This window comes from Mustela lutreola, chromosome 5 (genome assembly GCF_030435805.1).
Source record: "Mustela lutreola isolate mMusLut2 chromosome 5, mMusLut2.pri, whole genome shotgun sequence".
Classification (NCBI taxonomy): Eukaryota; Metazoa; Chordata; class Mammalia; order Carnivora; family Mustelidae; genus Mustela; species Mustela lutreola.
This window is the reverse complement of record NC_081294.1, coordinates 98423774-98443197: the sequence shown is the minus strand read 5'-3', so window position 1 is coordinate 98443197 and position 19424 is coordinate 98423774. Positions and strand designations below refer to the sequence as shown.

At 40.0% G+C, this 19424-nt stretch overlaps 1 long non-coding RNA gene and 1 pseudogene across 3 annotated transcripts in view; both read right to left on the bottom strand.

The window, feature by feature from the left end:
* LOC131832329 (uncharacterized) overlaps positions 1–16681 on the bottom strand; it is a 180575-nt gene extending 163894 nt beyond the window's left edge. For all 3 annotated transcript variants that reach the window (XR_009353993.1, XR_009353994.1, XR_009353995.1), the window contains exon 1: positions 16442–16681. This is a non-coding gene — a long non-coding RNA (uncharacterized LOC131832329). The remainder of the gene's footprint in view (positions 1–16441) is intronic.
* On the bottom strand, positions 10657–10875 carry LOC131832328 (protein kish-A-like; annotated as a pseudogene).
* Positions 16682–19424: the final 2743 nt, after the last annotated feature.

The following is a 19424-nucleotide window of genomic DNA, read 5'->3' as shown; positions in this document are numbered from 1 at the left end:
CAGTGGCATGCAGGAAGCAAGCCCACAAAGCAATTTTTATGTTGTGGTGGTTATTTTTATTAATCTGGGTAGGAAATCAGCCCTGAAGTGTAAACACTGTCTGGTAGAAAGTGCTGGAATCTCTTGCATCAGCTCTATTGGTTTCTGGGCTAACAACAGCAGGTTGAGTGAAAAGGATCTAAAAAGAAAAAAAAATGGTATAATCCAAAACATCTACTATTTTCCAAAGAACATGACCTCTACTATTTTTTTTTTCAGGCAACATACTGGAAAGTTCTAACCTTTTTCATTTAAAATCCGTCTCCAAGCTTGATTCTGTTTCATAGTAGCATATGTACTGAGACAACACCAGAAGCAGCAAGACCCAACGCTGGAGAATCTCTAACTGAAAATGTAGGGCACCATGACAAGAAACTCGGTTTCTCTGCAGATGATAAGAGACGAGCATTTAACCCGAGGAATGCCAGGGCCAAGATTTCTGTTCAGATTTCCTAAGAAAGAAAGGTTTTGTCAAAAGACAGACTATGCTAAGCATTTTCTTTTCTTTGGTCTGCCTGGGACCCATGAAGAACCAAGCCCTGGCGCCATCTCCTGGCTGTCTCCAAAACTGAAAAACAGACGCCTACCGCAAGGGGCCCCTCCCCCTCCTCAACAGAAATTAAGTTCCAAAGAAAAACAGGTAATTTCATAGTAACTTCAGTGTTTGCAACCTCCTGTTAAATATTTGAATCGAGATGAGCATACCGTAACAGTCTCAGCCATTTACGGTCCCCACAAAGGACAGTCCCTTTTAGGCCACCACTTCCTTTGTTTCTGTGAGAGCCTGTCAGCCCCAAGGCACCCAGAGATCAGAGGCAGCTTTTCCAGTGGGCCAGTGTTCGGCCCCACTCCCACTAATGTACCCAATCCTACAAGACAGCAGACTTCTACCCAAATCTACACCTCCAATATGTCCACTCACAGCAGACACAGTTAAGAAAAGAAATCATGAATGGCATCTGCCCTCAAAGAGCTGGGCTCCTAGCTCCCTTCAGAACTGCAAGTTGAAGCCCCCTCAGTACCCAGAGACTCATGATAAGGCTCAGATGGGGGTCTTGCTCTTCTTAGAGAAAGAAAAGACGGCCACCCCTGTCATCATGGCCACTTAGCCTTCCCAAGGATTTGGTGAGGGCAAGCAGCTTCCCCTAGGCCCCCAGGCAGCCTCGGCAGTTTGCACCTAGCTCTACACTCCCCTCCAGCCCGGTAACTTGGCATCAGCAACATAGAGCCTGAAGTGGCTAGGAAAAATAATTCTGCAGGGTTGCTGACTGAGCAGTGAACCAACATCACCAAGAGTTCTGGCTCATTTCTCCGAGACAATGGGGTTGGGGATAGGGGCAGGGTTGGAAGATACGCAGGATAGTTTAGGAGGACAGGAAAATTACTGGCTGACTGGTTCCCCCCCTTCTTCACTCAAACATATGTATTTACTGATTTAAAGTGCTCTAAGCATGGACAGGACTGGAAGAGATTATGCTGAGTGAAATAAGTCAAGCAGAGAAACTCAATCATCATATGGTTTCACTTAGTTGTGGAGCATAAGGAATAACATGGAAGACATTGGAAGATGGAGAGGAGAAGGGAGTTGGGGGAAATCGGAGGGGGAGACAAACCATAAGAGACTGTAGACTCTGAGAGACAAACTGAGGGTTTTGGAAGGGAGGGGTGTGCGGGAATGGGTGAGCCTGGTGGTGGGTATTATGGAGGGCATGTATTGCATGGAGCCCTGCGTGTGGTGCATAAACAATGAATCTTGGAACACTGAAAAAATAAAATAAAGTTTAAAAATAAATACATAAAGTGCTTTAAGGTCTTCTGTGTGACAGAATGCAATAAATACTTCACCTCCAGCTCCTCATTTAATCTCAACGATGACACATGCACTTGGTACCATTTTGATTTCCATTTAACAGAGAAGCAAACACACTTAGAGAGAGCTTAAATAACTAACCCCAAGTCTTAGAGCAAGTGATAGAGGCAAGATTCGAACTCACACACCCTCATTCATCGTAAGCACTACAATAAAGTATCTTTCAGAGACTCAAGACTTAAGACTTTCTCAGGCACTGCTGAAAACACGGCGGTTCCTTATATTTGCAGGATGAATGGAGAGGGCTAATTCTCCAGAGATAAAGAAGGGGCTCCTGAGAGCCCGCCAGAGTGAGTGCATGGGCGGTGAGGAGAAGAAGAAGGACATTAGCATCAGGCACACCAATTCATACTCCTTGAACAGCACAACCCAGAATAAACTCTTTCCCTTAGTCTTCACACACTTGATGCAGTTACTGACCAGTCACCCGCATCCCCAGCTAGCTTTGGAGGGCACCGACTGTAATTTTCTCACACCGTCCATGCCTGACAATTGATTTCTCATGGTTATTTGCAAAAGCACAACTACAGATGCTATTAACTGGTAATAAAACTAGCCAGCCGTTTCTGAAACCCAGGGCTGGCAACCACCCTGTGATCCTCAGAGACCCTTGGTTTACCAGATCTTGCTAAAGTAAATATTTCTCTTTGGTGCTAAAATGCCGTGGGAGGAACCTTATCTTTGGCTCTTCCCAAAATTTACAGAATAATCAAGGTCAGGGGCGCCTGGGTGTCTCAGTGGGTTAAAACCTCTGCCTTCTGCTCAGGTCATGATCCCAGGATCCTGGGATCGAGGCCCGCATTGGGCTCTCTGCTCGGCAGGAGCCAGCTTCCCCTTCTCTCTGCCTGCCTCTCTGCCTACTTGTGATCTCTGTCTGTCAAATAAATAAATAAAATATTTAAAAAAAAAAAAAAAGAATGATCAAGGTCAGGAGTAAATAGTCTTTAAGTAAATAGTCTTTTAAGAATCATAGAAAGCTTTCAGGATTCCTGATTCTACCCCATCAACCTCAATATATATATTTCATAATTTTCCAGATAACATTACTTCCAAAAAAAAAAAAGTAGGACTTTAATAAGCATTCATTAACCTTTTAATGAATAATCTTTTGAGTTCCTGGCACAGTGTTACACAATGTGAATTCCAAAGAAAGACCACTGTGCCTGCCTTCAAGGGGCTTAGAATCTAGTTACGGAGACATGACCCAGCCATGAAGCAACTCAAAAACAAGACAAGGCAAGACACAGTCAGTTGTGAGATGGAGAGGTACGGATAGTGGGAACTATCATGCTCAGAAATGGAAATGATCAGCCCAGTGGGAGTCGTTCTCCCACTCCCCAGCCCCTGGCCGTTTACACCGCTGTGGACCTCAGTACTGGGATCTGTAAAATGGCAGAGCTCAGTCACTCATACAACAAAGGTGTTTTGAGAACTATAGACCAGACAGGATTCATGTTTCTGGTGATACAGCGTTGAACAAGATAATGGCCCCACCCCAACGGCTTGTATGGTTTGGTGGAGGGAAAGAGGAAGGCAGAAGTGACTAGATTAATTTCTGACATGCAGGCAGTGATAAGGGCTTGGAAGAAAGGTAAATCAAGGTAGAGTGCTGGAGGGTGGCAGGGGGAGGGTCAAGAGAGGTAATCAGGGGGGTCTCACCCATCAAGTAACTTCGGAGTACAGATGTAGAAGATGAGAGGAAGCAACCCAAACTATTACCTATGGGAAAAGCATTCCTGGAAGAAGGAACAGTAAGGTGAGGCCCTGAGATACGGACGACTCGAAATGTCTGAAGACCAACACAGACACTAGCGTGACTGGATCACTACGGGTAGCTGGAGAATGGGAAATGAAGATCAGTCAGGAGCCAGACTGTGAAAATCCTCATGGGCCAAAGTAAGGCGTTCAGGTGGGAAGCCCTGCAAGGCCGAAGAACGTGTACCAGAGCATCCAAACCATTTCCAACGTGAGGGGGTGGAACCTGAGCAAGATGGTCCTGAGTTTGGAGCCTCTCGAATGAAGGAGTCCAAGTGCAAAGTCCTCACATTAAGATGTTCTGGGCTCCTTTGCAGTTGGGGAATGATTTAATTAATAAAGTGACCAAACAAAGGCGAAAACATACCAAGGGAGGAAGTCTGGAGATCAAGAAGAGTCTCCGGCAAACTTCATGAGCAAATTGTAGAACATAGGGTGCCTATGACTATCATCAGTCAGGGCAGCCAGTGCCCTGGTGTCATCCCTCTTCTGTCCAAAGAATCCCAACGTGGTGCCCAATTAGGGCCTCGCAAGGCCTCATCTCTCTAAATGCCAATGAGCCATTCAAAATGCACTAGTCCTGTGTTTCACGGGCCACTATCTCCACTATTGGTAACAGGTGGGTGCTAGTGTAGAGTCAATCCGTGTTAATTAGTTAGCGCTTCTCAGATTTCCTTTTTTCTACTTACTATTACTTCTTAAGGCAGGAGAGAGAAAATACATCCGGAAGATGTAAAAATGAAGCAGCCCATTGCATGCAAAACGTTTCACTGAAGATTTGCATTTTACCTTAAAATTCACATGCATGTTGCATTCTATTCCAGATCTACTTGTAAGAACTCAATGGCCATGTTTTCTATTAGCCAAGGACCAAATAAGACTTTTGAAGAAGATAGGCCCCCATTGTGCTGTACTTTGCCAAAGGGCTAACACACCATACCATGTCCCTAGGGCTGGTCAAACTCAGCTCAAAAAGCACAGATAGCGGGGCGCCTGGGTGGCTCAGTGAGTTAAAGCCTCTGCCTTCGGCTCAGGTCATGGTCTCAGGGTCCTGGGATCGAGCCCCGCATCGAGCTCTCCATTCAGAGGGGAGCCTGCTTCCTCCTCTCTCCCTGCCTGCCTTTCTCTGACTACTTGTAATCTCTGTCTGTCAAATAAATAAATAAAATCTTAAAAAAAAAAAAAAAGCACAGATAGTTAAACCCAATTAAAACACTCTCCTCTCTTAGAAGGACCCCAAGTATTAGCCACTATCTGGGATTTCAAGGAACATAACTCAAAATGAGGAGCAAGGTAGGAGATAGAGGGCTTCTAGAGTAGATCTGGATGCCTTCTTGAGTGAAGTCCCTAGTGCCAGCCTTGTTCTACAGTCATTTAATTATGAAAGCACATTAAGACAAGTTGGAAGTACTCTGCATCTTAGCCGGCTCTGGATCCCAGCGGGCAGTAACATGAATGGGCATGGCAATACAGCCATTCCATAGCCATTACCCAGTCTGAGTAAATTCCTTCAGCGTCACATGCTCTTAGGAAGTGACTCTGTTGCAGTGAGTAAGGAAGCCTTCACGAAGGAACTGGCACCTCTCCTATTACCTAAATGGTAGTCTACAGCATCTCGGGGTGGGAGTGGCAGGAGGCTATGTTTCTCATATTGTGTTTGTTTAATATCTGACAATATCTTGGCTCACACTGTGCTGGGTTTGAGATAAAATGATTTCTTGTATATACACAGTTGCCCACACAGATGGGAGAAAATGTTTATTTGGAGGGGAAAAAAAAAAAGAAATTAGGAAGGAAGAAAACCCTCCATGATACATGCATCAATACTACTATGATTACACAATGCTATATTAACAATATTTTGAGGGAGTTACTCTAAATAGCCACCCTTCCTTCCAACTCCGAATCCACATAATTACAGCTTTCTGGCTACCAGGAAAGGAAAGGATGCCATGTTGAATGCCGCCCAAGCTAGGGGGTTGAGCGGGCTGCTGCTGCCACCCGGTGGGGACTTCTGAAATGACAACCACAGAAAGCTTCACATAAGTCTAGCCTGAGAAAATATAGTTTCTTTGTAATTTCTATTTTCAATTATCTCACATTAACAGAAATTACAAATAAGAAACACAGAGTGATTTACATAATTCTCTCTTCATTGTCCAATACAAAATGTACTGAGGATAAAGTAAATATATAAATATCTCATTTCGTCATTTTACCTTATTCCATAAATATCAAGTTTATGTTGTATTTACAGTATAGATTACTTTCTCTTTTTTAAAAGATTTTATTTATTACTTGACAGAGAGAGACACAGCTAGAGAAGGATCACAAGCACGGATAGTGGCAGAAGGAGATGCAGGTTCTCCGCTGAGCAGGGAGCCGGGTATGGGCCTCGATCCCACTACCCTAGGATCATGACCAGAGCCAAAGCCCGACGCTTAACAACCAGATGCCATCAGGCCACCCAGGCACCCCTACATTACTTTCTTTTAAATTTAGGTCTGATATATGGTTTTTATGCTTAATAAAAATGAATATCCTGGGATCAATTTCCACATCCAGCTCCTTTCTCAGCAGGCAGTCTGCTTCTCCCTCTGCCTGTCACTCTCCCTGCTTGTGCTCCCGCTCACTCGCTCTCTCTGACAAATAAATAAATAAAATCTTTTTTCAAAAAATGAATATCCCAAATCCAAAGAAATTAGTGTTTTTGCTTTATGGTGCAAAACCAAAACTCAATCTGATGACAGTTTTTCTCTCTTTTTGATGAAGGTAAGCATTAACTTTAGGTAGAATCCTCCAACCTAAAGATTTTGAGAATCCTTATAAATTAAGGAACTCTGTGCTTAACACATAAGTAAGTTTTCAAACTGGATATTATAAGAATACTCTAATGATGGACTTCACAAATTGATAGAGGCAGATTCAAGGGCAGATTAGCTTTCCAGGAAACCAATCAAGTAGTATAAAAACATTAAGGAAACTGTAATAAAATGGGGAAAACTGAATTGAGGAAATCTCTATTTTAGATAATATATCTAATTCAAAGGACTACTTTGGATAACTCTTTTAGATTTGGGAGGAGGACCCCTCCCCCAGTAGAATGATAAAACTGCCTTTAAGAAAACACTTTAAAATATCTAGGAAACTGGGAAGAGAAGGTCAGTCTTAATCTGATAGAAGTCCAATTTTTTTTATTTTTTACAAAAAATCTTCAACAACTATTACATTAAATGGTACAATATCAGGAGCAGTGCAACAGTGTTTGTAATAGTGAAAAATTTGAAAAACCTGAATATCTGCCAATCAGAGAAGAGATCAATAAATTGTGGTTATTTCACAAGAGAACACTAAACAGCACTTAAAATTGACTAGGCATGTGCATCTACATGGATAGTGGTTTTTTTTATTTTTTACCATTTTATTTATTTATTTGAGAGAGAGTGAGAGAGATCACAGAAGGAGAAGCAGGCTTCCCGATGAGCAGGGAATCAATGCAGGACTCGATCCCAAGACTCTATCCCAGGACGCTGGGATCATGACCTGAGCTAAAGGCAGATGCTTAACTGACTGAGCCACCCAGGCGCCCCTACGTGGGTAGTTCTTGAAAATACAACACTTAGTGAAAAAAGCCAATTTCAAAACACTGGATGAAGGATACTATCATTCATATAAATATCAAAAGCCCACAGCCTCCTTCCGTATTGATCACAGATTCATAAAAGTGTATATGCATAGACTAGATTCAAACCAAATTCATGACAGCACTGCCACCAGACAGAGTGGGGTAATAGACCTTAACTTTTATGTGTAATATTTTATTCTATTTAAAATAGAGAAGGAGAAGAAGCTATGAAGCAAATATGACCAAATATTAAACATTCTTCTACTTCATATATAGTCACATAAGTGTTTTTCATATTATCCTTTCCTTACTCCATTAAAAAGCAAAGGAGTCCAATCAAGTTCACCACAAGATCTTTGAGTATCATGTGTAAGTCTGGGGCCAGAGCTGAAAAAAATTAAAAATTTAAAAATTTAAAAAGGGGAATCCCAAGTGCCCGCCTTACTCCACAGAGTACTCAGCCTTTCCTCTAAATAAATTCAGATCAAATACTTCAAGAATATCGGCTTAAAGGTGCATCAGAGTCTACGCAGGGTACTTTCATGCCTCTGCCAGCCAATATATTAAAACACTGAATCTCAAAACTTGAGAGACATAATCATCAGGTTTGGGGGTCCAGAGCAGCTTGCTGGCATCCTGAAACTCTTAGATTAACAACTGAAATATTCTTTTTTTTTTTAAAGATTCTTATTTATTTATTTGACAGATCACAAGTAGGCAGAGAGGCAGGCAGAGATAGAGAGAGGAGGAAGCAGGCTCCCTGATGAGCAGACAGCCCAATGCAGGGTTTGATCCCAGGACCCTGGGGTCATGACATGAGCCAAAGGCAGAGGCTTTAACCCACTGAGCCAACCAGGGGCCCCAACAACTGAAATATTCTAATGATAAATTTTCAGAGATAAAATAAAGAATAAAATAGAAGAGCAAATATTTCCAACCAATACATGTACTATACTCACACCCATATATTCATATATAATCCTCCTACAAAAGTTAAAAAAAAATACTATGAGAATTCGGAGAACAAAAAGTGTCCCTTTATCTTCCTTAGCCATGTAACCATGATGGCCTGAAATTCATGAGATTGCTGAACTCCCATTCTGACCTCAATGTCTGGTCAAGAAAAACAAAAACAAAGGGAAACTGGGAAAACAAAACACTGGGGAAAACCGCTGGAAATCTTAAGAGCTACAAAAGAATGGAGCCAGATAGGATTCTTGTCAATTTTTATTTTTATTTGAATTTTCATTGTACATTTTAGCAAACAGAAAATATTCCTAATTTGTGCTCTTGTCCTAACTCAATAGAGATACAACAAAAACAGTTCTATAGATGCCCATCACTCCTAAATACAGCATATTTATTAGGAACGGGAAGTTGGCACACACGGATAGAGGAAATTTTTAATTTAATTCATGACCATAAATTGTAATAATGTATTGATGCACCAGAAGCTCCCTAGAGGGAATATTTCTTCAGAAATAGAAAGAAGATATGATTTGAGAGAATTATTTCTCTACCTAAGGAGCTAATGCTTGTCCTGAAATAAATTTTGTAGTTTAGACTGCAATCTAGAGAGACATAAGATGATAAGCGGCTTATTCCTCTTGCTTTCACTATAGAAACACTCACAGTTTTGATGAGAATCATCCCAAATTACAAGGCATAAAAACTGGCACTGCCTCCCATATTATTAATCTATTTGCAGATGGCACCACATTTTACAACATGATCCTATTACAAGAAATGCTGATTCTGCAAATCCTCTCCTTGTGAGCAAGAAAGGAGCAGTTAGAAGTCACAGAAGTCCTGTATTTTAAGCTTTCCACCATGTCCATTAAAGCAGAAGTCCTTGAAGTTGTAGAACATAACTCCTTTTCAAACCATTGCAAATCTTTTCTGACCAAATGTGGATATGAACTAATAAACATCGTTATTGTTCTCTAATTTAATAAAAAAAACAACTACACATCCGGACACCTGGGTGGCTCAGTCAGTTAAGTATCTGACTCTTGATTTCGGCTCGGGTCATGATCTCAGGGTGAGGAGATGGAGCCCTCGGTTAGGCTCCATGCTGGGTGTGGAGTCAGCTTAAGATTCTCTCTGCCCCTCCCATGCTCCCTCTCCCTCTTTTTAGAAAGGAAGGAAGGAAGGAAAGTACACACAATTACTTCATAGAGTGGGACTTTAAAATTTGCTTATTTGTTGAAAAATTAGCAAAACATAGCCAGCAAAACTTTAATTAAGGTTCTGCTAGCATAAAATAAAAGACACTGACTATGGAGCTGCCAAATCCAAAAATACGCAATCTTGCTGACAACAGCAAAGCTGTTGGCAGATAATAGGAGATTGGCTAAAAAAAAAAAAAAAAAAAAAGATTAAGGATTCCAATCCTTAGGTTTTTTTTTCTCACATCTTACAAAAATGAGCTATATGAAGTCGACAGGTTTAATATGAAAGTCAAAGTAACCAGTCTATTCCTTATATTTATACTCAATGTTTGCACAGATGGAAAGCTGTCATCTTTGATTCAACATACAACTACTGAGGACCAGCTGTTTTCACAATGCTTTGTGGTAAGAAATATATCTGGATAAATGTTACCACAGTTTCATTACCTCCTCCAGTAAGTCTAACTGTATGCTTCCATTTTGTCTGATTTGATTTTAAATTTATCAGTATTATATAATTCATGCTCAACACAAGAAATGTGAAAAATACAGGAAAATAGAATAAGGGGGGATGCCACCCACAATCACACCAGGTAGAAGTAATTATTAAAATCCATAAATTCCCTCAAAATATTTTTTTCTCATTCTATAAATATTCATCATTTCCAAATCACAGTGAAAGGAACTTGAGTTATTTACCAATTTTGTTTTCTATGATGTGTCTTAGACATACCTCACTGGTATTTGATATAACAGAATAACATTTGCAGAAGGTAATCTTGTAGTGACCATACCAAGATTCACTGTTACAGACATAGTAAACTCTTTATTTTTTAAGATTTTATTTATTTATTTGAGAAAGAGAGAGAGCTTGAGTAGGGGGAGAAGCAGGCTCCCCACTCAGCAGGAAGACCGATGCGGGGCTTGATCCAAGGACCCCAAGATCACGACCTGAACCAAAGGCAGATGCTTAACAGACAGAGCCACCCAGGTACCCCTAACTTTTAATTAAATGGTTGCATCCTATTTATATAGAACATTGGCCCAATAACAAAAATAGAGAAGAGCAGCTGGAAATTTATCTCATTCAATGTTCAGAAATAAAAGCGTTAACCATTCATCCCATTATTTTCTGCACGTAAGTCCTTTTTTCATACTGAAATCTGATGGTGACTGAATTCTGATATTTTTCCAAACTACTGTATGAAGAGGATGCTGAAGGCCATCACTATACAGCATACCGCAACACAAAAACTCTTCCACTCACCAGTTTGGGCACACTTCCAAAATATATCAAACAATCCAGTTTTATTTCTGTCCAGGGGGCTGGGTGCCAAAGATCAGATATTAGTACAGGTCCACATAAGCTGCAAGATTACGGTCAAGAGCCTCTGAAAATTGGAAATGGCAGACATAGTGAGGCCAATAAAGCCCCAGCCACAGCTTGCTCAAAATATTCTGTTAAGAATTGTTATATAGTTCTAATCATGCAATATATCCAAGACTGTACAAGCTGACTTTATAAAGTAATGTATAACATCAGAAGGCAACTAGACTCATCAGCACACTTTAAGAATATTTTATCCAACAGTAGCAAATATACAATCCTTTCAAGTACACAAAGGAACATTCTCCAGAATACCTTATACATTAAGCTATAAAAAGAACCTCAGGAAATCTACAAGATTAAAAAGAGACAGACTGTTCTCCAACCACAATGGAATGAAATGGACATTAATGAAACAAGGAAACTGGAAGAATTTTTAAGAGTGGAAATTAAATAACACACTCTTAAATAAACAATGGGTCAAAAAAGAAATCACCAGAGGAAATTAGAAAATACTTTAAATAAGGGAAAATAAAATCACAGCATACCAAAATTTATGGTGAGGTGGGGGAGTTAAAACACTGCTTGGAGGGAAATTTATAGTAGTAAATGCCTATGTTTTAAAAAATTTTAGGAGCACCTGGGTGGCTCAGTCAGTTAATCATCACATCTACCTTCCGCTGACGATCCTGGGATGAAACCCCAAGTTGGGTTCCCTGATCGGTGGCAAGTCTGCTTCTCTCTCTTCCTGTTCCCCACTTCCACTCATGCTCTCTCTAGCTATCTCTCCCTCAAATAAATAAATGAAATCTTAAATTTAAAAATTTCTTAAATTTCAGATTAATAGCCTAAACTCCATTGTAAGAAACTAAAAACAAAGGGCAAACTATAACTAAAGCAAGAAGAAAGAAGAAATAATAATATTTGAGCAGAAATTAGTACAAGAGACTAGAAAGACAATAGAGAAAATCAATGAAACCAAAAGCTGCTTTTTTGAAAAGATCAGCAAGTTGACAAACATTTAGCTAGGCTAACAAAGACAAAAAAGAGAGAAACTCATATTACTAAAATGAGGAATGAGATGGGTAATATAAATACCGACCTTGTAAGAATGAAATGACTATAAAGAAATACAATGGATAACTGTATGGAAACAATTAATGTAAACTAAATGAAATGGACAAATGCCCAGAAACACTTGAATGAAACTGACTTAAAAAAAACAGACAATCTGAGTAGACCCATAACAAGTAAAGAGATTGAATTAGTAATCAAAAAACCACCGCAAAGGAAAGCCCAGGACCAAATGGATTCAAAGGTGAATTCAACCCTATGTTGAAAGAAGAATTGGTGTCCATCTTTCAGAAACTCTTACACAAGGTTTCATAAGGAAATAAACCCTCCCCAACTCATTTCATGAGAGCAGTCCTACTCTGATACCAAAACCACGGTCATCACACAAAAGTAAACAAAAACAAAACGAAAGATCTTACAAATATAGATGCAAAAATCCAACAAAATACTAACTGATGGAATCCAGCAACATAGAAAAGGATTATACTCCATGACCAAGTGGGAGCCATTCCAAGATACAAGGTTGGTTGAGTAGCTGATAAGCAACCAATGTAATACACGATGTTAATACAGTCAAAAACAAAAACCACGTGGTTACGTCAACACATGCAGAAAAAGCTTTTGACAATAAGGGTGATGAATGTATTTAGAACACAGATTGTGGTGATGGTTCATGGGTGTATACGTCTCTCCAGATTTACCAGACTGTATGCATTAAATGTGTAGAGCTTTTTGTATGTCAGCCATGTCTCAATAAAGTGGGTTTTTTTTTTTTTAAAATACTGATGAGGGGGCACCTGGGTGGCTCAGTGGGTTAAATCTCTGCTTTCAGCTCAGGTCATGATCCCAGAGTCCTGGGATCAAACCCCGCATGGGGCTCTCTGCTCAGCGGAGAGCCTGCTCCCCACCCCCCTCTGCCTGCTGCTCTATCTACTTGTGATCTCTGTCAAATAAATAAATAAATAATCTTAAAAAAAAAAAAAACTGATGAAAGCCAATTGCTGTTTCATGATTTTTTTTTTAATAAGGTGTTTTTTTTTTTTTTTAAGTTTTATTTATTTATTTATTTGACAGAGAGAGATCACAAGTAGGCAAAGAGGCAGGCAGAGAGAGAGAGGAGGAAGCAGGCTCTCTGCTGAGCAGAGAGCCCGATGCAGGACTCGATCCCAGGACCCTGAGATCATGACCTGAGCTGAAGGCAGCGGCTTAACCCACTGAGCCACTCAGGCGCCCTGTTTCATGATTTTAAAAAATAAGATAAAAGGGAACCTCTTCAACCTGAGAAAGAGTGTCTTTGAAAAACCTACGCAAACATCACACTTAATAGTGAAAGACTGAATGCTTTCCCCTACAATTAAGAAGACAGATGTCCACGCTGACCACATCTATTTAATGTTGTTCTAAAAGCAAATATGTCTGGGCAAAATAAACAGCATCAAGATTGTAAAGGAGGAAGTAGGACTATATTTAGAGATAACATGATCTCATATATAGGAAATCCTAATGAATGCAAAAAAAAAAAAAAACTATTAGAACTCATTAGTACATACAGCAAGATTCAGAATATAAGACCAATACACAGAAACAAATTGTATATTCATACACTGGCAATGAACAATCTGAAAGTGAAATTAAGAAAACAATGTGTTCGCAATAGTCTCAAGAAGAATAAAATCCTTTGAAATAAATTTAATAAAATGTGTAAGATTTATATGATGAACGTTATTTAAAAAATTCATTGAAAGAAATTTAAGAAGACCAAAATCAATAGATATTCCATGTTCGTGGATCAGGAGACTTAATACTGTTAAGATAGCAATACTCTCAAATTGATCTACAGATTCAAGGGAACCCCTATCAAAATTCACCAGGTTTTTCTGCAGAAATTTACAAGCTGATCCTAAAATTCATATGGAGTCACAAGGAACCCACAATAGCCAAGCAATCTTGAAAAAGAAAAAGTTGGGGAATTCACATTCCCAAACCACTAAGCTATAGTATACCACTAAGCTATAGTAATCAAGACAGTGCAGTACCGACATAAGGATAGATATACAGAACAATGGGATATGATTAAGAGTCCAAAAATAAGCCTATGCATCTATGGTTAACTGACCTTTGACAAGGGTGTCAAGATAACTGGATGGGAAAAGAAGAGTCTTTTCAATAAATTGTGCTGAAATAAGGTATACACACAGCAAAAAAAAAAAAAAAAAAAAGTTTGATCCCTACTTCACACAACATATAAAAATTAATCCAAAATGAATCACAGACCTAAATTTAAGAGTTAAAACTATTAAAATTCTTAAAAGAAATAGAGGATATATTTTCAGATTGAGGATTAGGTAATGGTTTCTTAGGTACAGAAAGCACAAGCCAAAAGAAAAAAACCAAAGATCCACTGGACTGCTTCAAAATTTAAACTTGTGTCCTACAAAGGATACAATCAAGAGAGTGAAGGTAACCTATAGAGTGGGAGAAAAGATCTTCAAATCACATATCTGCCAAGGAACCTCTATCTAGAATATAAAACTCTACCGTGATATGAATAATTCCATTGTTAATAAATAAGGGATTTTAAAAGATATTTATTCAAAGAAGAAGTGCAAATGACCCAATGAGCATTAAAAAATACTCAACATTGATTTTAAAAGAAACTCAACAATAGATATTATTAGAGAAGCTAAAAACAAAACAGAAAACAACAAGGGTTGACAAAGGTGTGGAGAAATTAGAATCCTCAAGCACTCCTTGAGGTATTATAATATAATACAACTGTTTTTAGAAACCAGCTTGGCAGTTTCCAAAAATATTAAACACGGATTTACTCATACAGGTCAGCAATTCTGCCCTTGGTATGTAGAAGAGGTAAAAAGAATCGGAAACAGGGACACCTGGCTGGTTCACCCAGAGGAACATGCAACTCTGGATCTCGGGGTCATGAGTTCAAACTCAGGCTGGCTGTAGAGATTACTAAAACAAACTTAAAAAAAAGAAAAGAAAAGAAAAAAGAATTGAAAACACATGCCCACACAAAAACTTGTCCTCAGATGCTCCTTAGAGCAAAACGTGGAAATAATTCAAACGCCAATCAGCTCATGAATTGAAAAACAAAAGTCATACGTCCATACAATGGAATACTATTTATCTATAAAATGAATTAAATACCAATCATCATACGTCAACACAAACCTTGAAAAAATGATGCTAATTGAAAGGAGCCAGACACAAGAGGTCACATATTTTGGTGTGATCATTTATAGGAAGTCCCATAACGGGTAAATCCATAGAGGCAGGGTGGACTAGCAGTCGCTCCGTACAGGGAGCGGGGATCCCAGAGCATGAGTGCTAATGGGTTTCTTCAGGGAGTGATGGCAATGGCCTGGACCTAGAGAGTAGTGATGGCTGCACAAGTCCAAATATAATAAAAGCCACAGAATTGAAGACTTTCAAAGGGCAAGCTTTATGGAAAGTGAATTATTTAGTTGAACACCTCTAACATCAGGTAATTTTTAAGCACATTCAACTCTAGAACTCTACATCATAGGTCACAAGAAATGACATCCAGAGGGACTGACTGAATAGTTTGTCTGTCCCCGGATCACGTATCCATCTTCCTCAATTAAAAAATACTGAAGTCATTCAGGATGAATTATCTTTATTACTTTGTTAGATTTCTCTTTCAAACTGAAAAGGCAATATATACTTTTATGGTCTTTTATTATATACAAAAAAATATAACAAATAAAAACACAATTGATTATTTATTTTAATCTATTTATTTGATAACAAATAAAAACACAACAGTATTCTTCTTACCTGTGACCCTCACTCCTACCACCACATCCACTTGAAGACAGTAAATGTTAATAGTTCAATGTCCATGTTATTCCTTATGCTCCTATCAATGCCCACAAATGAAAATATTCACAGGAAAACGGTTTTTTTCCCTCTGATTTTTTTTAAAGATTTTGTTTATTTATTTAAGAGAGACAGAGAGAGCACAGGCAGGGGGAGCAGCAGAGGGAGAGGGAGAAGCAGATTCCCTGTGGAACAAGGAGCCCGATATAGGACTTGATCCCAGGACCTTGAGATTATGACCTGAGCCAAAGGCAGATGCTGAACTGACTGAGGTAACAAGGTGCCTCTTGCTCTGATTTTTCTATATACATTCCTCTCCATCTTACTTCATGGTGGCCTTTCCTATTGGTCAGTGCATATAAATCTGACTCCTCCTTTTTTTTTTTTTTTTAAGATTGTATTTATTTGTTTGACAGAGAGAAACACAGCAAGAGCAGGAACACAAGCAGGGGGAGAGGAAGAGGGAGAAGCAGGCTTCCTCCCGGGCAAGAAGCCCTATGCAGGACTCCATCCCCGAACCCTGGGATCATGACCCGAGCCGAAGGCAGCAGCTTAACTGACTGAGCCACCCCCGCGTCCCCCAACTCCTCTTTTTTAATAACCATAGAACATTCCAGAAATATGGACATAGCCACAGTTTATCCAACCACTCTCTAGTCATAGCATTCAGGTTACTTCTCTTTTTTTCACTCATTGTATATCTTTATACATATACTTACAAACCAATTCTTCTCTTTCTGTTTGGCAAAATTCTTCAGTCCAGGTTTTAAAGATGCAGGCCACATGACTTTGCTTAGAAGAAAAAAAGGTCAAAAAGTTGAAGTAAACATCCTGATCAGTGGTAACAGGGAAATGTATTTATTTCTCAGCTCTGAGTCACAATCCTGTGAATAGGTGAGGTGTTGTTTGCAAATACATAAATGAAACAAAAATTACAAGAGCTCACCAAACAAGGCATCTGTAAGGGGGACAGAGGGTGTGTCGCAAGAGACACGTTTCCTGGTACAGGAAAATCAGCCTCGGAGGAAGGAAGTGGCTCAGGGAAGGAAAGCTTGACCAAGCTTTCTGCTCTGATTACAAAATTCCCCTAATGACAAAGAATCCAGCAGGTCCCTGGCTTCAGGTTAGGTTTGGGGTTAGGCTGAGGTTAGAACCGTGCCTCATGGTTCCCCTCATTGAACGCTCCGATTTGCTCCTTTTCTTGGTTGACTGGAACAGGTTTTTCAAGAAGGGAATGTGGATGCCCTGATCGTGCACCCTTACATATCCAAAAATAGCTTTCTTTTTCTTCTTTTTTTTTTTTAAGATTAATTTATCTTAGAGAGAGAAAGAGAGAGCACGAGGGGAGGGGCAGAGGGAGAGGCAGCAAGGATCCCAATCAGAGCCTTCTGTTGACTGGGTTGAGCCTGAACAAGGGCACAATCCCTAGAACCCAGAGAACATGACCTGAGCCAAAACCAAGAGTGGAGACCTCCACCCATGCACCACCCAGCACCCTTAAAAATAGATTTCTATTGCCCTCCTTCACAAAAGACAACTTGACTTATTTTAAATGCTTGAGTCGGGGCACCTGGGTGGCTCAGTCGGTTAAGCGACTGCCTTCAACTCAGGTCATGATCCCAGGGTCCTGGATTCAAGCCCCACATCAGTCTCCCTGCTCTGTAGGAAGCCTGCTTCTTCCTTTCCCACTCCCTTTGCTTATGTTCCTGCTCTGGCTGTCTCTCTCTCTGTCAAATAAATAAATAAATGCTTTTTAAAAATGCTTGGGCCATGGCCTTTTCTTCTCCCAAATCCTGTACATATTGCAGTTTTAGAAGTCTTCAAACTTCCAGTGATGCCAAAGACAACCGATCTTGGCTTCTTTGCTAGTGTCTCGAGAGGACATAAGAAATCCTGAGACTTGTGTGTCCATGTACAGAATATAAATACAGAATATAAATAAATAAATGCAGAATATAAATACAGTAAACTAAAAATGCATGCTGTCATTAAAATGACAGTGCAACTGTCTCATCTGATACACCCTCAGCTCAACCAAGTGGTAAGACAAGGAAGGAACTCCACATGAACTATACAGAGAGTGGTCTGACCATTACCTCAGTAATGGTGAGTCTTGAAGGCACCACAGTAAGACCACAGCAAATTAGCCAGAGATAATAACGTAGCGATATGATTTGATTCTTCTCTGGCCATCCCAAGGGGCACCCTACCCCCTATTCCAGAAGACCTCAGACCCTTTGTGGCATCCGCTACTCAGTTTGTCAGAGCGCCACCTATTGGTGCATCAGGCAGGCATAATGGCTTTGCTCTCCTATTCGGGGGTCTGCTGGGACCTGTGATAGGAAATGATATGAAAGGGAATATAAGCACCTTCTTCCTCATTCTTACAGGTACTCTAGAGCCCCACCCCCAGATCTTCTCTCATTAGGGTCTCTTGCCAAGTGCAGCAAAAGTGAAATTTATGGAAGGGTTATGGGGGAACTCAGAATCTAAGGGGAGTTTCACCAAAAGACAAAAAGAGAGCCACTCCCGAAATATCAGTTGCAGGAACTGACAATGGACATCAAGGCCCAGGATCTGGGGTGAATGAACAGAAGAAACTGGCTTCCATCTTTGTGCTGCTCTGCTAAATTTCCAGCTATGGGGACACAGCTCTATTCGTCTCAGGTTACATCCCCACTTCTTGGCAGGAAAGGATAAAGATTCTTGCCCGATACTTTGCTGTGCCGACTCTCATGGGGAAGAGACAATTCCTCCAAACAGTATCAGGGTGCTAGCAGCCAAAAACTTCTCAGTATGTCTCTCCAATGTGTAGTTAAATTACCTTTTCCAAGCGGACATTTGTAGGATTTTTATAACTTGTGTAATTCAAAATTTTCTCTTTGGATATATCTACATATGGATCTCTTCTATTTTTATCTGAACTACAGCAAGCCCCTTCAGCCTGTGTACTTTAATTTTATTCCAACCTTTATTATTACTTTTTTTTTAAGATTTTATTTACTTGACAGAGAGAGAGAGAAAGATCACAAGTGGGCAGAGAGAAGGGGAAGTAGGCTCCCCGCCGAGCAGAAAGCCCGACATGGATCTTGATCCCAGGACCCTAAGATCATGACCTGAGCTGAAGGCAGAGGCTTAACCCACTGAGGCACCCAGGTGCCCCAATTACTTTTTAACTCCTAGTCATGCTATCTTCCCTAGGAACACTAAGTATTCATGTATTAGACCTCTGCTCACATTTTGATCTTCCGTCCCCTTTTGCTTGTGCTTTTTTCTGCATCATAGAAGAACTTCTCAACTTTGTCCTCACCTAAGTGATTTTGATTCACATACAACCAATCATGTATCGGTTATTACGCTCTCATTTCACTTGAAAGTCTTCCATACAGTATAACTATAGATTCTAAGCAATGTCCTATAATTTTCTTCTGGATCCTTGAGGCTCTTCAGAGACAGAAAACTGCTTTGAAGTTCCAGGAGACTCTCCCCTATCCTTTGCTCTGCAGTAATTTTTAATGACCCATATTTGGTCTGATTGATGATTACTCATTCTCAAATGAGGGAATATCTTTCCAGACTCAATGGGAGCTAACCAGGTAGCCATTTGTTCCGGACACCACTCTCCGTCTACTTAGATATCAATCAAATAACTTACCGAAGTCTGTAACTAAAGGACAGACCGATGTGCCCAGTTCAAAGCTT